The 16,564-nt window shown below is 42.3% G+C and overlaps 1 protein-coding gene across 1 annotated transcript in view; it reads left to right on the top strand.

The window, feature by feature from the left end:
* Nucleotides 1-16,564, top strand: part of LOC124038984 (disks large-associated protein 1-like) — a 203,395-nt gene that overhangs the window by 157,656 nt on the left and 29,175 nt on the right. The window lies entirely within an intron of this gene.

Raw genomic sequence — 16,564 nt, 5'->3', positions numbered from 1 at the left:
TGTCCTCTTTCATATGCCTTTTCCCCTGAGTTGATCGTCCCAACTGTTCAAAATGTATAGCCAAATGTTTGATTACTGTACCAAAGTCGTAAATCAATCAGATTATGACATTTTTTGCATTTCTTTTGCCAAACTTCGGATCACTGTCCCTCTGCCTCTGAACATCACAGGGAAAACATACTTATATCCTTGTGATCATCATTGGTAAAGTTCTACTGCACATTTGTCTCTAGCACAAAGATCAATGTCAAATTTACTTCCAATTTACTTCAGATCATACTTACAGTATATCTAAGTGATCGGCTTGGTTGCACCCTTCCCGTGCAGAAAGCAGCTTGTTTCTAGGTTCAAAGGTTACATAGGTCAAATTGCTGGTGGCAAACTGTGGATCAAATTCATTTCAGATCGGTGTTCCTCAGCGTATGTAATGTAGGCGCAGGGAGTCGGGAAGCAGGTGTTGTTAGGGAGTTTAATAACAATGAGCGATACAAAACAAGAGAAGCGTCTGACATGGAAACACAAACAATTCTACCTGCTGACTGATAACAAAAGAGTGCTATATAAAGGGTAATTAATCAAGGGAGAAATGAAGTCCAGGTGTGACTGATGAGACGCAGGTGTGCGTAAAGATGGTTGCCAAGACAGGTGGTTAGTAAACCTGCGACGTCGAGTACTGGAGAGGACGACACCGGCCAGGAGGACGGACCCGAGGTGGAATTCTTGGATGATGTTGGGATCTAGAATGTCATCCACCAGAACCCAACACTGCTCCTCTGGATCTTACCCCTCCCAGACCACCAGTTACTGGAGCCGATCCCCACGACATCGGGAGTCCAGGAGTGATCTGATAGCATAGACGGAGCACCCCTCGATGTCCAAGGGAGGCTGAGGGATGTCATTTGGGACGGCATCAGCCAGTGGGCCAGGAACCACCAGCCTGAGGAGGAAAAGATGGTGAGATCCGTTACTTAGTGGGGAGTTGTAATCTGTAAGTTACCTTGTTGACCCTCCGGAGGACCTTGAACGGCCCCACGAACCGGGGACTCAGCTTCTTACAGGGTAGGCGGAGCGGGAGGTTCCTGGTGGAGAGCCAGACATGTTCACCAGGATGGAACACAGGAGTCTCACTGCGGTGGCAGTTTGCCTGCTCTTTCTGATGGTGGGCTGGAGTCTCATGTGGACATTGTTCTATACCTCGTCTGAGCGCCTGAACCACTCGTCCACCGCAGGAGCTTTGGTCTCGCTTGGAGTCCACTGAGCCAAGACTGGCTGTTAACCCAGAACACAGTGGAAGGGAGTCAGTTCGGTGGAGGGGTGTCAAATCAAATCAAATTTGATTTGTCACATGCATCGAATACAACAGTGAACTGTGAAATGCTTACTTACAAGCCCTTAACCAACAGTGCAGTTCAGTTCAAGAAATATAATATTTACAAAATAAACTAAAGTAAAAATAAAAAGTAACACAGTAGAATTACATAACAATAAAGGGGCGATATACAGGGGGCCCGGTACCGAGTAAATGTGTGGGGGTACAGGTTAGTTGAGGTAATTTGTACATGTAGGTAAGGGAGAGCATCCTGGCTGGTTGCATCACTGCCTGATATGGCAACTGCCCGGCCTCCAACCGCAAGGCACTACAGAGGGTAGTGCGTACAGCTCAGTACATCACCTGGGCCAAGCTTTCTGCCATCCAGGACCTCTATACCAGGCGGTGTCAGAGGAAGGCCCTAAAAATTGGCAGACTACAGCCACCTTAGTCATAGACTGTTCTCTCTACTACCGCACAGCAAGAGGTACAGGAGTGCCAACTCTAGGTCCAAGAGGCTTCTAAACGGCTTCTACCCCGTAGCCATAAGACTACTGAACATCTAATCAAATGACTACCCAGAATTTTTGCATTGCCCTCCCCTCTCCCCTCTTTTACGCTGCTGCTACTCTCTGTTACTTATCTAGGCATATTCACTATAATAACTCTACCCACATGTGCAGTTGAAGTCGGAAGTTAACATACACCTTAGCCAAATACATTTAAACTCAGTTTCACAATTCCTGGCATTTAATCCTAGTTAAAAAATGTCCTGTTTTAGGTCAGATAAGGATCACCACTTTATTTTAAGAATGTGAAATGTCAGAATAATTGTAGAGAGAATGATTTATTTCAGCATTTATTTCTTTCATCATATTCCCATTGGGTCAGAAGTTTACATACACTCAATTAGTATTTGGTAACATCGCCTTTAAATTGTTTAAGCCATTTTGCCACAACTTTGGAAGTATGCTCGGGGTTATTGTCCATTTGGAAGACCCATTGCGACCAAGATTTAAGGACTTGTAAGTAGGCATTTCACTGTAAGGTCTACCTACATCTGTTGTATTCGGTACATGTGACAAATACAATTTGATTTGCTTAGTCCTAAAAATGCTTAGTCCTGGCTGGTTCACCCCTACATTTACTTTAACAAACAGTATAGTTAACCACAATTCTAACATGAACTTTTCTCATCATGGTCATAATTACAGATCAGTATCTCAATGCATTCCTAGTCTAAATTACTATACATTTCGCAGTGTGTAGACCTCCACAATCAACTTGATACCCCAAATAATTGATTTTGGACCTGTCTCAATCAATTAAGGGCACAGTTGACCAACCCCCTCCCTTGTCAAGTGGTTAGAGCTTTGGGCCAGTAACAGAAAGGTTGGTGGATCGAATCCCCGAGCTGACAAGGTAAGAATATGTTGTTCTGAGCAAGACAGTTAACCCACTGTCCTCTGAGCGCTGTGAATGTTGATTATGGCAGCCCTCCACACCTCTCTGATTCAGAGGGGAAATTCCAGAAATCACATTGTAGGATTTTTTATTAATTTATTTGCAAATTATGGTGGAAAATAAGTATTTGGTCACCTACAAAAAAGCAAGATTTCAGGCTCTCACAGACCTGTAACTTCTTCTTTAACCTGTTGCGACGAGCAATCCCGTATCCGGGATCCTATTTATAGCCTCAAGCTCATTACCATAACGCAACGTTAACTATTCATGAAAATCGCAAATGAAATTAAATAAACATATTTGCTCTCAAGCTTAGCCTTTTGTTAACAACACTGTCATCTCCGATTTTCAAAATATGCTTTTGAACCATAGCTAAACAAGCATTTGTGTAAGAGTATTGATAGCCTAGCATAGCATTTAGCCTAGCATTCAGCATACAACATTTTCACAAAAACAAGAAAAGCATTTAAATAAAATCATTTACCTTTGAAGAACTTCAGATGTTTTCAATGAGGATACTCTCAGTTAGATAGCAAATGTTCAGTTTTTCCAAAAATATTATTTGTGTAGGACAAATCGCTCCGTTTTATTCATCACGTTTGGGTAAGAAAAAACCAGACAATTAAGTCATTACAACGCAAACTTTTTTCCAAATTAACTCCATAATATCGACAGAAACATGGCAAACGTTGTTTAGAATCAATCCTCAAGGTGTTTTTCACATATCTATCGATGATAAATCATTCGTGGCAGTTTGGTTTCTCCTTTGAAGAAAATGGAACGCGCATGGACCTGGAGATTACGCAATAATTTCGACGGAGGACACCGGGCGGACACCTGGTAAATGTAGTCTCTTATGGTCAATCTTCCAATGATATGCCTACAAATGCGTCACAATGCTGCAGACACCTTGGGGAAACGACAGAAAGTGCAGGCTCATTCCTGGCGCATTCACAGCCATATAAGGAGACATTGGAACACAGGGCCTTCAAAATCTGGACCATTTCCTGTATGAAATTTCATCTTGGTTTCGCCTGTAGCATTAGCTCTGGGGCACTCACAGATAATATCTTTGCAGTTTTGGAACCGTCAGAGTTTTACCTTTCCAAAGCTGTCAATAACATGCACAGTCGAGCATCTTTTCGTGACAAAATATCTTGTTTAAAACGAGAACGTTTTTTATCCAAAAATTAAAAGAGCGCCCCCTATCTCGAAGACGTCAAGAGGCTACTCTGTCCTCCACTCGTTACCTGTATTAATGGCACCTGTTTGAACTTGTTATCAGTATAAAAATCACCTGTCCACAACTTCAAACAGTCACACTCCAAACTCCACTATTTCCAAGACCAAAGAGCTGTCAAAGGACACCAGAAACAAAATTGTAGACCTGCACCAGGCTGGGAAGACTGTATCTGCAATAGGTAAGCAGCTTGGTTTGAAGAAATCAACTGTGGGAGCAATTATTAGGAAATGGAAGACATACAAGACCACTGATAATCTCCCTCGATCTGGGGCTCCACGCAAGATCTAACCCCGTGGGGTCAAAATGATCACAAGAACGGTGAGCAAAATCCCAAAACCACATGGGGGGACCTAGTGAATGACCTGCAGAGAGCCTACCATCAGCAAGGGCATTAAAGATGAAACGTGGCTGGGTCTTTCAGCATGACAATTTTCCTGTCCTGCTAAACATTCAAAATGTAAAAAGTACTTTTGGGTGTCAGGGAAAATGTAAGGAATAAAAAGTATCTTATTCTCTTCAGGAATATAGTGGAGTAAATGTAAAAGTTGTCAAAAATATCAATAGTAAAGTAAAGTACAAATACCCCATATTTTTACTTATGTACTTTACACCACTGCCCAATGGCACACATGTTCAAAGTGGATGGCCCATGATAAAGTCCCGATTTCAGTGTCTGAGGCATAATTGGACTTTCCCAAACAGACTAATGTCTCACTTGGGCCACCACCACCTTCACCATCCATTCTGTCTTGTCCATTTGCCAACCAGTTATACCAGTAACATGAGAGATGTTTGGAATGGTTCTCTCCCAATGCTCGCTCCACCAGATACTGTGTACAGGTTGCTGGCTCGGTCTCAGGTCTCACGATAGAAGTGGTGAGGGACCATAATGAATGCCATTTTCGCCATTTCTTCAGCCGGTCAGAGGGGGGGGGGGGGGGGGTTTGAGATCCACACTGTTCTCGGCCAAATGATCCCTTTCATGCATATACATACCATCTGTGGTCACCTTCACCATAACCTCGAGAGAGGATCGACCAGAACAACAGTTTAGTTTAGGGCATTTCTGATTCAAGAAATCCAGACAAATGATTTACTGTATGACAAATTGTTACTTCTACCAATATTATTAATACAAATTTGTAAGACACATGTCAAAGAGAATAACAGTTGAATCTTTTTCAAAATGGCTTATACCACCCAATCATATTGACGACCTCACCGCAGAGCTACATGGTTAGGGAGTTAGACGGCTAATTCTTATAGAGAAATCTCGACCATCCACCAGACCCAATCTGGTGAGATTTATATTAAAGCAAGACAGAAACAGAACAAACAAAACAAACAGCAATACACTTCTGCATATATCATTTGATACACTTCTTCCTTTTACAGGCAGGTATGTGAACAAAATCCATTTGCATATTTAACCAAAAAGCCTCAGGGGACTAGTAATCCCCCCTTTGACACATGAATCACATGAATCACAAAACAACATTACTGGTTAAATAAATGGGAAACATTTCAAAGGGAGAGATAGGGACACCACATCCTCTCCTAATGGAGAAAATAAACAATTTGTTCAATCTTAATCAGTCCAAACAATAAACAATTTGAATATTTACTTTCCATTTTTACTTTCCAATGAACTTCCCATTTCCTTTCTTTCCCACTTTCTTTGTTACTTTCACTGACTACATATCTGCATACTTTAACTCATACTCCCTCTCAATCACCATCACCCAGTACATGTCTCATCCCCCTCAAATACTTGTTTCCCTTTACAATCTCCCCGTCTAACGTTACTTTATCAGGTGAGCAAGAAGTAAAAGATTATAGACAAAACATGATCACTTCTGTTAAAAGGGAGTCCACTGTCCTCCCTCCACTCTTTAATCATTAGTGTTTTAATCCACTCCAACATTTACTGTATATACTATAACCAATCTCTATCAAATTATCCATAACGGGACCAACTCAGAATACTTTTCTCACCCCTTACATACATACGTCTAAGTTTGGATATGCAAGTTTGAATAATATTATTATTATTATTATTACTTTATCAAATCTCCAGTAATCGATTATACAGACATACAATTTCTCAAATGTTTTTTTTTCTTCATATCTTCACAGAATCTATATATCGGAACCCCTAGAAAACATTATATATCGAAACGTATTATCCAAATACAGTATTCAGTTCTCACTTCTCTATTTTCACAACTCAGCGCTCAGGCTACATAGACATTTCATCTATGCCTACAAAAAGTACTGCCAATGCCAAATCCCCTCTCAGGGATTTAGGATCCTTGTCACTGCTTTTATTTTCCCTACAAATTCATGTTTAAATTGACTTACTGAAATTCGGTTGGTTGTCCTGTTCAGATTCATGAATGTGGTGTGTTCCCCCAGGCAATCGTTAGTGGAGGTCTGGTCAGGGCGGGTCCACGTAGTCTTTAGTCAGACAGGAATTTCCCTCACTCTCCCTCGGAGAGTGCCACCAGTGTCTCCTTCAAAGATCTTCACTAATGCTCTCCCCAGAACAATCACACATCCCTTTTTCATGACGCCATTAAACTCGGTCCATCCGCATCGCACTATGCGGTAGAGCATTCCACTTCTGACACCAATCCCATCTTGAGTTCCTATCTCACTTACACACACACACACAAAATAGAGGAGTGATCAGTTCCTACCACCTAAATCATGTAATTGCATGGCTGCTAAAATATTGCCTAACTTGTCATTGAACCACTGGAGAACTAATCCAAATTGGTATCTTACCCACATAAAAAGTAGACAGTTTTGCTCTGATACAGTGCCTTGCGAAAGTATTCGGCTGTAACGGCGTTCTTCGTTTGTAGAAGGAAGAGAGTCGGACCGAAATGCAGCATGTTTGTTACTCATGATCTTTAATGAATGAAAACGAAACGATACATGAAATAACTCAATACAAAAACAACAAACGGAACGTGAAACCTATTACAGCCTATCTGGTGAACACTACACAGAGACAGGAACAATCACCCACGAAATACAAAGCGAAACTCAGGCTACCTAAATACGGTTCCCAATCAGAGACAACGAGAATCACCTGACTCTGATTGAGAATCGCCTCAGGCAGCCAAGCCTATACAACACCCCTACTCAGCCGCAATCCCAATAATACAAAAACCCCAATACGAAATACAACAACAAATCCCCATGTCACACCCTGGCCTAACCAAACATATAACAAAAACACAAAATACAATGACCAAGGCGTGACATCGGCCCCCTTGAAATTTGCGACCTTTTGCCACATTTCAGGCTTCAAACAAAGATATAAAACTGCATTTTTCTGTGAAAAATCAACAAGTGGGACATAATCATGAAGTGGAACGATATTTATTGGATATTTCAAACTTTTTTAACAAATCAAAAACTGAAAAATTGGGTGTGCAAAATTATTCAGCCCCCTTAAGTTAATACTTTGTAGCGCCACCTTTTGCTGCGATTACAGCTGTAAGTCGCTTGGGGTATGTCTCTATCAATTTTTTCCCATTCCTCCTTGCAAAACAGCTCGAGCTCAGTGAGGTTGGATGGAGAGCATTTGTGAACAGCAGTTTTCAGTTCTTTCCACAGATTCTCGATTGGATTCAGTTCTGGACTTTGACTTGGCCATTCTAACACCTGGATATGTTTATTTTTGAACCATTCCATTGTAGATTTTGCTTTATGTTTTGGATCATTGTCTTGTTGGAAGACAAATCTCCGTCCCAGTCTCAGGTCTTTTGCAGACTCCATCATTCTTCCAGAATGGTCTGGTATTTGGCTCCATCCATCTTCCAATCAATTTTAACCATCTTCCCTGTCCCTGCTGAAGAAAAGCAGGCCCAAACCATGATGCTGCCACCACCATGTTTGACAGTGGGGATAGTGTGTGTTCAGGGTGATGAGCTGTGTTGCTTTTACGCCAAACATAATGTTTTGCATTGTTGCCAAAAAGTTCAATTTTGGTTTCATCTGACCAGAGCACCTTCTTCCACATGTTTGGTGTGTCTCCTAGGTGGCTTGTGGCAAACTTTAAACAACACTTTTTATGGATATCTTTAAGAAATGGCTTTCTTCTTGCCACTCTTCCATAAAGGCCAGATTTGTGCAATATACAACTGATTGTTGTCCTATGGACAGAGTGTCCCACCTCAGCTGTAGATCTCTGCAGTTCATCAAGAGTGATCATGGGCCTCTTGGCTGCATCTCTGATCAGTATTTTCCTTGTATGAGCTGAAAGTTTAGAGGGACGGCCAGGTCTTGGTAGATTTGCAGTGGTCTGATACTCCTTCCATTTCAATATTATCGCTTGCACAGTGCTCCTTGGGATGTTTAAAGCTTGGGAAATATTTTTGTATCCAAATCCGGCTTTAAACTTCTTCACAACAGTATCTCGGACATGCCTGGTGTGTTCCTTGTTTTTCATGATGCTCTCTGCGCTTTTAACGGACCTCTGAGACTATCACTGTGCAGGTGCATTTATACGGAGACTTGATTACACACAGGTGGATTGTATTTATCATCATTAGTCATGTAGGTCAACATTGGATCATTCAGAGATCCTCACTGAACTTCTGGAGAGAGTTTGCTGCACTGAAAGTAAAGGGGCTGAATAATTTTGCACGCCCTATTTTTCAGTTTTTGATTTGTTAAAAAAGTTTGAAATATCCAATAAATGTTGTTCCACTTCATGATTGTGTCCCACTTGTTGTTGATTCTTCACAAAAAAATACAGTTTTATATCTTTATGTTTGAAGCCTGAAATGTGGCAAAAGTTTGCAAAGTTCAAGGGGGCCGAATACTTTCGCAAGGCACTGTACTTACATTCAACTATATGAGAAACAGTTCTTCCAGTCCACTGATCTCTTAGCACTGTCTGTTGGCTGTGGGCTTAAATTCTAGAGAAGTATTTTCTTATTTATAAAGTGGTGTTTGGTTTATAGCTATCACATGTTCACCTTACTATTTTATACCATCAACTCTTACTGATCAGTTCCACAGGCTCACCTAGTTGAGAACGTTCCTCAGAGCCTCCCACACTAGTCTTGTTGCCCCGGTCACCCGGCTCACCTAATTGAGAGTGCTCCTCAGAGCCTCCCACACTAGTCTTGTTGCCCCGGTCACCCGGCTCACCTAATTGAGAGTGCTCCTCAGAGCCTCCCACACTAGTCTTGTTGCCCCGGTCACCCGGCTCACCTAATTGAGAGTGCTCCTCAGAGCCTCCCACACTAGTCTTGTTGCCCCGGTCACCCGGCTCACCTAATTGAGAGTGCTCCTCAGAGCCTCCCACATTAGTCTTGTTGACTCATTGCCAAGCATGTCGTGGAAATTCCAAAGAATCAGGAGAGTTCTTGAAGTAATTCTTCAAGTAATCACACATTAATATTGATTCATTATTGCAATAGCGGAGCTGGTCAATGACCACCCGTAGGTGAGTCGTTGAGAGCCTGACAATACTGGAAATGCTGAGGTCTTATATAGTGACCTAAAAATGCTTAGTCTTGGCTGCTTCCACCACACAGTGGCAGATCAGGGCATCATAAGCTACCTTGTTTTGTTCTTGTGGCTATGTGTATCAGGTCATAGGGCACAAACAAGTGATAACATTACTTTCGTTACTCTCTGTTCAAGCAAGCCTCTGTTCTCTTCATATCTCCACACAGCTGTGCCCTTGGAAGATAGTAAAAGACAGGATGGACTGAAAAACTGTGGTCACTCTCAGAGGCTCTTTGTCTTGACCATGTGACTAAGTTGAACAGAGGCAGAGTGTAAAAACATCTTTAAAAAGACCTTTAAACAGGCAATGGAAATGTACAGGTTTAAGGCTCATACAGCGCATGTGCATTAAAGTTTAGCATTAAGAACTATTAAAGTAATTATTCATTATATTGTCTCTGCTATACAAGCTTAAAGAAGTTATACAGGATTTTCCCCTCTCACAGTCCCTCTCTGGTGGGTTCAATCCTGGAAGGATTCTGAAAGTTGCAACCCACCATAGAAATGATCACGGGATGTCCTTGTTTGTGGATCATTGTAGCAGTCCCCCTCTGGTGGTTTCCCCAGGTAGGATTTCTGCAAGCTGCAGACCACCACAAGAATGGCCAGGGGATGTCCTGGTTGTGGATCGTCGTTCCGGACCTGTCGTCCAGGCTGGTGGATCTAGGCAGTAACTTAGATAGACGTTAATAACACACAACACTCACAAAATACATCTTTACCTTTCTTCCCCAAATGAGCGGCGTTGTGGCACTAACTGGTGGTTGTTTGTGGCTCTATCATTTCCTAAGTGTCAAAGAAATTCAAATAACATGAAGATTAAAACAAATGAAAAGGTATACAAGATATAGTTACCACACTTTAATAATCTAATTGGACTCTAAATACGTCCAAGGTTTTGGCTAAATGACGCTATCATTGCATTTTGTGTAATGTCATATCTAGGGTGGTGTGTTGCTTAGGACACTATCCTAAGTTGATAACTACATGATAAATATACAGCTGTAAGGCACTAGCTTTGGACAGTAAACAGGGATGACCTATGGACCTCTAGGGAGAAACTGGTGATACATTTTTTCCTGTAGTGACAAAGAGGATTCCGGGTCTATTTTCAACTTTATTTTGTAAATAAAGCTGGTATTTTGCTCAGACCCTTAAAATATCCTAAGTGTAAATCCTCGTAAAAATTTCGGTTGTACATGTGCGTTTGTGCTTACACAAGCGCACATGCCAAGGGAAAGAAAACCAAGTATCCTGGTAGGCTGCAACCTGTTCAGAATGAGTCTGACGCCATCAGATAATTTCAATGTCAATGACCGTGTGTCAGTAAGAATTGGTGCCGACCTCAAACCATATGTCAAAGGGACCTGTAGCGGTTTACTACATGTCAATGTGTCTTATACCATTGTAGTGCCGATATGTATGAAGGAATCTATTTCATAGCAATGTTATCCATGGAGGAGCTAACCTCACGACTGAAGCACTGAACCAGTCGTACACAGTGTGATCATGGTTCATGACTTCTAATAACCTTCCTCCTGAATGGAGGGTTCTATTTATTAGCGGTATGTGTGTTAACCGTCAGAAGAGTGTTTTGGAGATTGCATGTGTTGCAATCTGATTGGCTACTACCTCCTCTGTCGCTGTTATCAATGGAAATTCGACTTGTTAGGTCTCTTCTTCTACCTTCTTACTGACTGTGACTGTACTGACTGTTGCTGGCATTGGCACTGGTACCAAAGGGGACCAGCTATCCTACTAATTTATTCTGAAATGGTATCCTACCGGAACACATGATTAGAGCATTTTTCTAGTCGCATTGTAGTTGAGACCACACATGGCAAGGAATTATTATTTAAACAAGTCCACTCTGAACATAGAGGCTTTGTTTCCTGATACGGAAGTGTCTGAAGGACAAGAGAAGTTAATCTTAGCTACAGTATCGCATGACTCCAAAGAGGAGGGAAATTGCTCACTCACAAAGATGACTGGCTTGAAATATTGAAAATAATAGTCTATCAGGTTTGCTGGTTGAATGTGACGAGATATCGCACCAAGAGGTATCGAAACGTCTGTTTCCCAAGGGGTCCTTTCGACAGATACTCCTCGTTGATGGCTGTGTTGCAGCCAGCGTTAGGAGAAGATTGTTTGGTCAGTGGAGCCGGCACGGTTACCTGTGACCACAATTGGTTGTTTTTGCAATCCATCAGTGGGACCAAACGATCCATCAAGTCGGCTCTGAGTAGCAGGTGTTCAGTTTCGAGGCTGTTAACATACACCGGGTGAACAAGCGATATGTCTTGGAAGTGTAGTTTCAGCATGAGTCGCATTGTGAGAGGCGAGGTAGTCTGAGTGAAACCTTAAAAGTTTAGTGGCGCATCGTTCCATTTTTAACCAACATTTAGCTGGATTCAAAGCCCTTTTGAGATCATTAAACAATGTTTGAGAGATGAGCGATATTGTCGAGCCCGAATCAATTAGCGCATCACAGGTTAAGCAGTCCTCCAGGACTGTTTTGAGGTATGGCCTCTGAGTTGCGTTTTGTGGTCATATTCCCCACAAAGTGGAGTGGTTGTTCGCAACGACGTGATGTGTAATTTGTGTTCATGGTGAAAACAGATAAACTTGGGTTTGAGTGGAATTGTCTATTGCGATGTTGTTTCCAGACATGTTGTCCAGCAATTCCACGACTAGTCATGGTGATATATCTTTTTCCACTTTCTCAAATTGTTGCTGTGTTTGTACTTCTCTTAGCACAGCTTCTAGAGAGCATCGGTCTACATTTTGATCGTCATTGAACCCGATGTACCACTTGCTACCCTTGTGCTCTGACACTTTGTGTGTGTTGGTTGCAGGAATGTAGCGATCAGATTGATTGTAGCTGTAGTCGTTTCACTGGGAAAGCACTTTATAGTTATTTTGACTGCAGTGGTTATTGGTATCGTGGTTTTGTGGTAGATACCATTGTTGTGCGTCATCTCTTAATGGACCTATCCCTGATAACGCACCCTCTAACTGGAGCGAGTGCTCCTGATCAATCTTCAAACCCGAGATGTCAGGGCTCTTAGCGCGGCTCACTTTTGTTGCTTCAAAAACTGCTCGCAAGCTCTCTGAGTTGTGAGATTGGCAAACCAATGTGGGCTGTAGGGCCCAACTAGTTAACCTCTCTAGGGTATGTGGGACGCTAACATCCGACCTGGCCAACATCCAGTGAGATTGCAGAGCGCTAAATTCAAATACAGAAATACTCATAAGAATTCAGAAAAGATACAACTATTTTACATAGGTTTAAAGATGAACTACGGTGTCAGATTTTTAAAATGCTTTACGGCGAAATCATAACTTACGATTATTTGAGAACATAGCCCAGCAGACAAATCATTACAAACAGTAACAAGCCAAGTAGAAATAGAGATACAATTAATCACTTACCTTTGATGATCTTCATATGGTTGCACTCAGAAGACAATCATTTATTCAATAAATGTTCCTTTTGTTCTATAAAGTCTCTTTATATCCAAAAACCTCTGTTTTGTTTGCGCATTTTCTTCAGTAATCCGCAGTCACAACAGGCAGACAAAAAAAATCAAAATTGTATCCGTAAAGTTCGTAGAAACATTTCAAACGATGTTCATAATCAATCCTCAGGTTGTTTTGTAGCCTAAATAATAGATAATATTTCAACCGGACAATAAAGTCTTCAATATAAAAGGTAAACAAGAAAGACACTCTCTCGGTCGCGCACATGAAAAAGCTCTGTGACACGTCAGGGTCCACTCATTCAGACTGCTCTTACTCCCTCATTTTTCAGAATACAAGCCTGAAACAATTTCTAAAGACTTGACATCTAGTGGAAGGCATAGGAACTGCAATTAGAGTCTTAAGTCAATGGATACTGTAACGGCATTGAATAGAAAACTACACACAAAAAAAATCCTACTTCCTGAATGGATTTCTCTCAGGTTTTTGCCTGCCAAATGAGTTCTGTTATACTCACAGACACTATTTTAACAGTTTTGTTACACATTATATGCATATCCTATCTTCTGAGCCTTTGTAGAACGCAGTTTAATTTGGGCACGCTTTTCATCCAAAATTCCAAATGCTGCCCCCTACCCTAGAGAAGTTGGTGCACAATTGGTGGCTGACTAAATACTTTTTTGCCCCACTGTATTTTCAGAATGATTGAGACGTAAGGTAATGCAGTAACACTTGACATCAAGTTCTTATACATGTTTAGTAACTGTGATTACTACAATAGTAACATCAACATTGATGTTAAATAGGACTTTGGAAATGGATTTATAATTGCATATTAATGGAGTTATTACATAAGTGGAATACGGAACTGTGACTAGTCCTCTTGTGTACAGTTGTTACAGAAACTATCAGCTCATTGCTATGCAATATAGTGCAATTACCAAAATATTATGTAATAACATGCTAATAAAATGTTGCTCCAAAAGTCATTTTTATTACACAGGAATGAACATTTTATTGTTAATGAAGTGTTACTGAGAATGCCAACAGTAACAACATATAGCTATTGTGTAGAAAGATAACAAAATATCCGAGAACTGCCGTTTTGAATCAACTACAGCCAATGGGAAAGGGAAAGGGGGATACCTCGTCAGTTGTACAACTGAATGCCTTCAACTGAAATGTGTCTTTTACCCAACCCCTCTGAATCAGTGTAGGTGGATAATTATATACGTTTGTGTTCTGAGTAAACTATCCCTTTAACACTAGAACTGCCTGGCATATTAGCCTATAAGTAGCATATGTATCAGATGCATATCAACCCGCAAGGTGCGCAAGAATAAGTACCAACACTTGATAAATAGTACATAAACAATTTAAAGGATGAATTGCATGAATAAATATTCTTGGAAATACATCCATGTAAAAATATAGATAGAGTCAATGATATGTTTTGCATAAGTCTCCCATTTCTCGACATGTCTAGCCTATGATGCATCAACATTCAAATAGTTTAATAAATACATGTCATATATGCTAACAGAAGAATAAACCTTTGGTTGTGGTAACATTAGAATACTAAAAATACATTATTTAAAAGAACATAATAGCATTTTCATTAGTTTGTTACTCTAGGCTATAAGTAAAAAGGAAATCCTCTAGTACTGTCATGCAGGTGAAAGAGGACCCAAAAGCGACTTGGCGAAAACAGAGTCTTTAATCCAGTAAAGTAAATACAATCAAAAAACACAACTTTCACTCGAAATGACGAGGACAAACTGGAGACTCGATCTTGAACAGCAGGTGAACAGCAGGTTGCCTCGGGAAGGCACTTGAACCAAACAGACTCAGACACCTGCTCACCACGCAGCATCTGAGGAAAACACGACACGACAGGGCGATACACAAACACAGCACGGTGAATTCTAGACAAGGAACCGACAGGGCAGAAACGAATAACAAGGAGAGAAATAGGGACTCTAATCAGGGAAAAGGATCGGGAACAGGTGTGGGAAGACTAAATGATTGATTAGGGGAATAGGAACAGCTGGGAGCAGGAACGGAACGATAGAGAGAAGAGAGAGCGGGAGAGTGAGAGAGGGAGGGGGAGAGAGAGGGATAGAAAGAGGGAAAGAACCTAATAAGACCAGCAGAGGGAAACAAATAGAAGGAGAAGAACAGGGACAAGGCATGATAATCAATGACAAAACATGACAGTACCCCCACTCACCGAGCGCCTCCTGGCGCACTCGAGGAGGAATCCTGGCGGCAACGGAGGAAATCATCAATGAGTGAACGGTCCAGCACGTCCCGAGACGGAACCCAACTCCTCTCCTCAGGACCGTAACCCTCCCAATCCACTAAGTATTGGTGACCCCGTCCCCGAGAACGCATGTCCATGATCTTATGTACCTTGTAAATAGGTGCGCTCTCGACAAGGACGGGAGGGGGGGGGAGGGAAGACGAACGGGAGTGCGAAGAAAGGGCTTGACATGGAAGACAGGATGGACGCGACGAAGATGTCGCGGAAGAAGCAGTCGCACAGCGACAGGATTGACGACCTGGGAGACACGGAACGGACCAATGAACCGCGGAGTCAACTTACGAGAAGCTGTCGTAAGAGGAAGGTTGCGAGTGGAAAGCCACACTCTCTGGCCGCAACAATACCTTGGACTCTTAATCCTGCGTTTATTGGCGGCTCTCACAGTCTGTGCCCTGTAACGGCAAAGTGCAGACCTCACCCTCCTCCAGGTGCGCTCACAACGTTGGACAAACGCTTGAGCGGAGGGAACGCTGGACTCGGCAAGCTGGGATGAGAACAGAGGAGGCTGGTAACCCAGACTACTCTGAAACGGAGATAACCCGGTAGCAGACGAAGGAAGCGAATTGTGAGCGTATTCTGCCCAGGGGAGCTGTTCTGCCCAAGACGCAGGGTTTCTGAAAGAAAGGCTGCGTAGTATGCGACCAATCGTCTGATTGGCCCTCTCTGCTTGACCGTTAGACTGGGGATGAAACCCGGAAGAGAGACTGACGGACGCACCAATCAAACGACAGAACTCCCTCCAAAACTGTGACGTGAATTGCGGGCCTCTGTCTGAAACGGCGTCTAACGGGAGGCCATGAATTCTGAATACATTCTCGATAATGATTTGTGCCGTCTCCTTAGCGGAAGGAAGTTTAGCGAGGGGAATGAAATGTGCCGCCTTAGAGAACCTATCGACAACCGTAAGAATCACAGTCTTCCCCGCAGACAAAGGCAGACCGGTAATGAAGTCTAGGGCGATGTGAGACCATGGTCGAGAAGGAATGGGGAGCGGTCTGAGACGACCGGCAGGAGGAGAGTTACCCGACTTAGTCTGCGCGCAGTCCGAACAAGCAGCCACGAAACGGCGCGTGTCACGCTCCTGAGTCGGCCACCAAAAGCGCTGGCGAATAGACGCAAGAGTGCCTCGAACACCGGGATGACCAGCTAACTTGGCAGAGTGAGCCCACCGAAGAACAGCCAGACGAGTGGAAACAGGAACGAAAAGGAGGTT

The sequence above is a fragment of the Oncorhynchus gorbuscha genome, linkage group LG07, assembly GCF_021184085.1.
Source record: "Oncorhynchus gorbuscha isolate QuinsamMale2020 ecotype Even-year linkage group LG07, OgorEven_v1.0, whole genome shotgun sequence".
Classification (NCBI taxonomy): Eukaryota; Metazoa; Chordata; class Actinopteri; order Salmoniformes; family Salmonidae; genus Oncorhynchus; species Oncorhynchus gorbuscha.
This window is presented reverse-complemented; position numbering and strand designations above follow the sequence as displayed.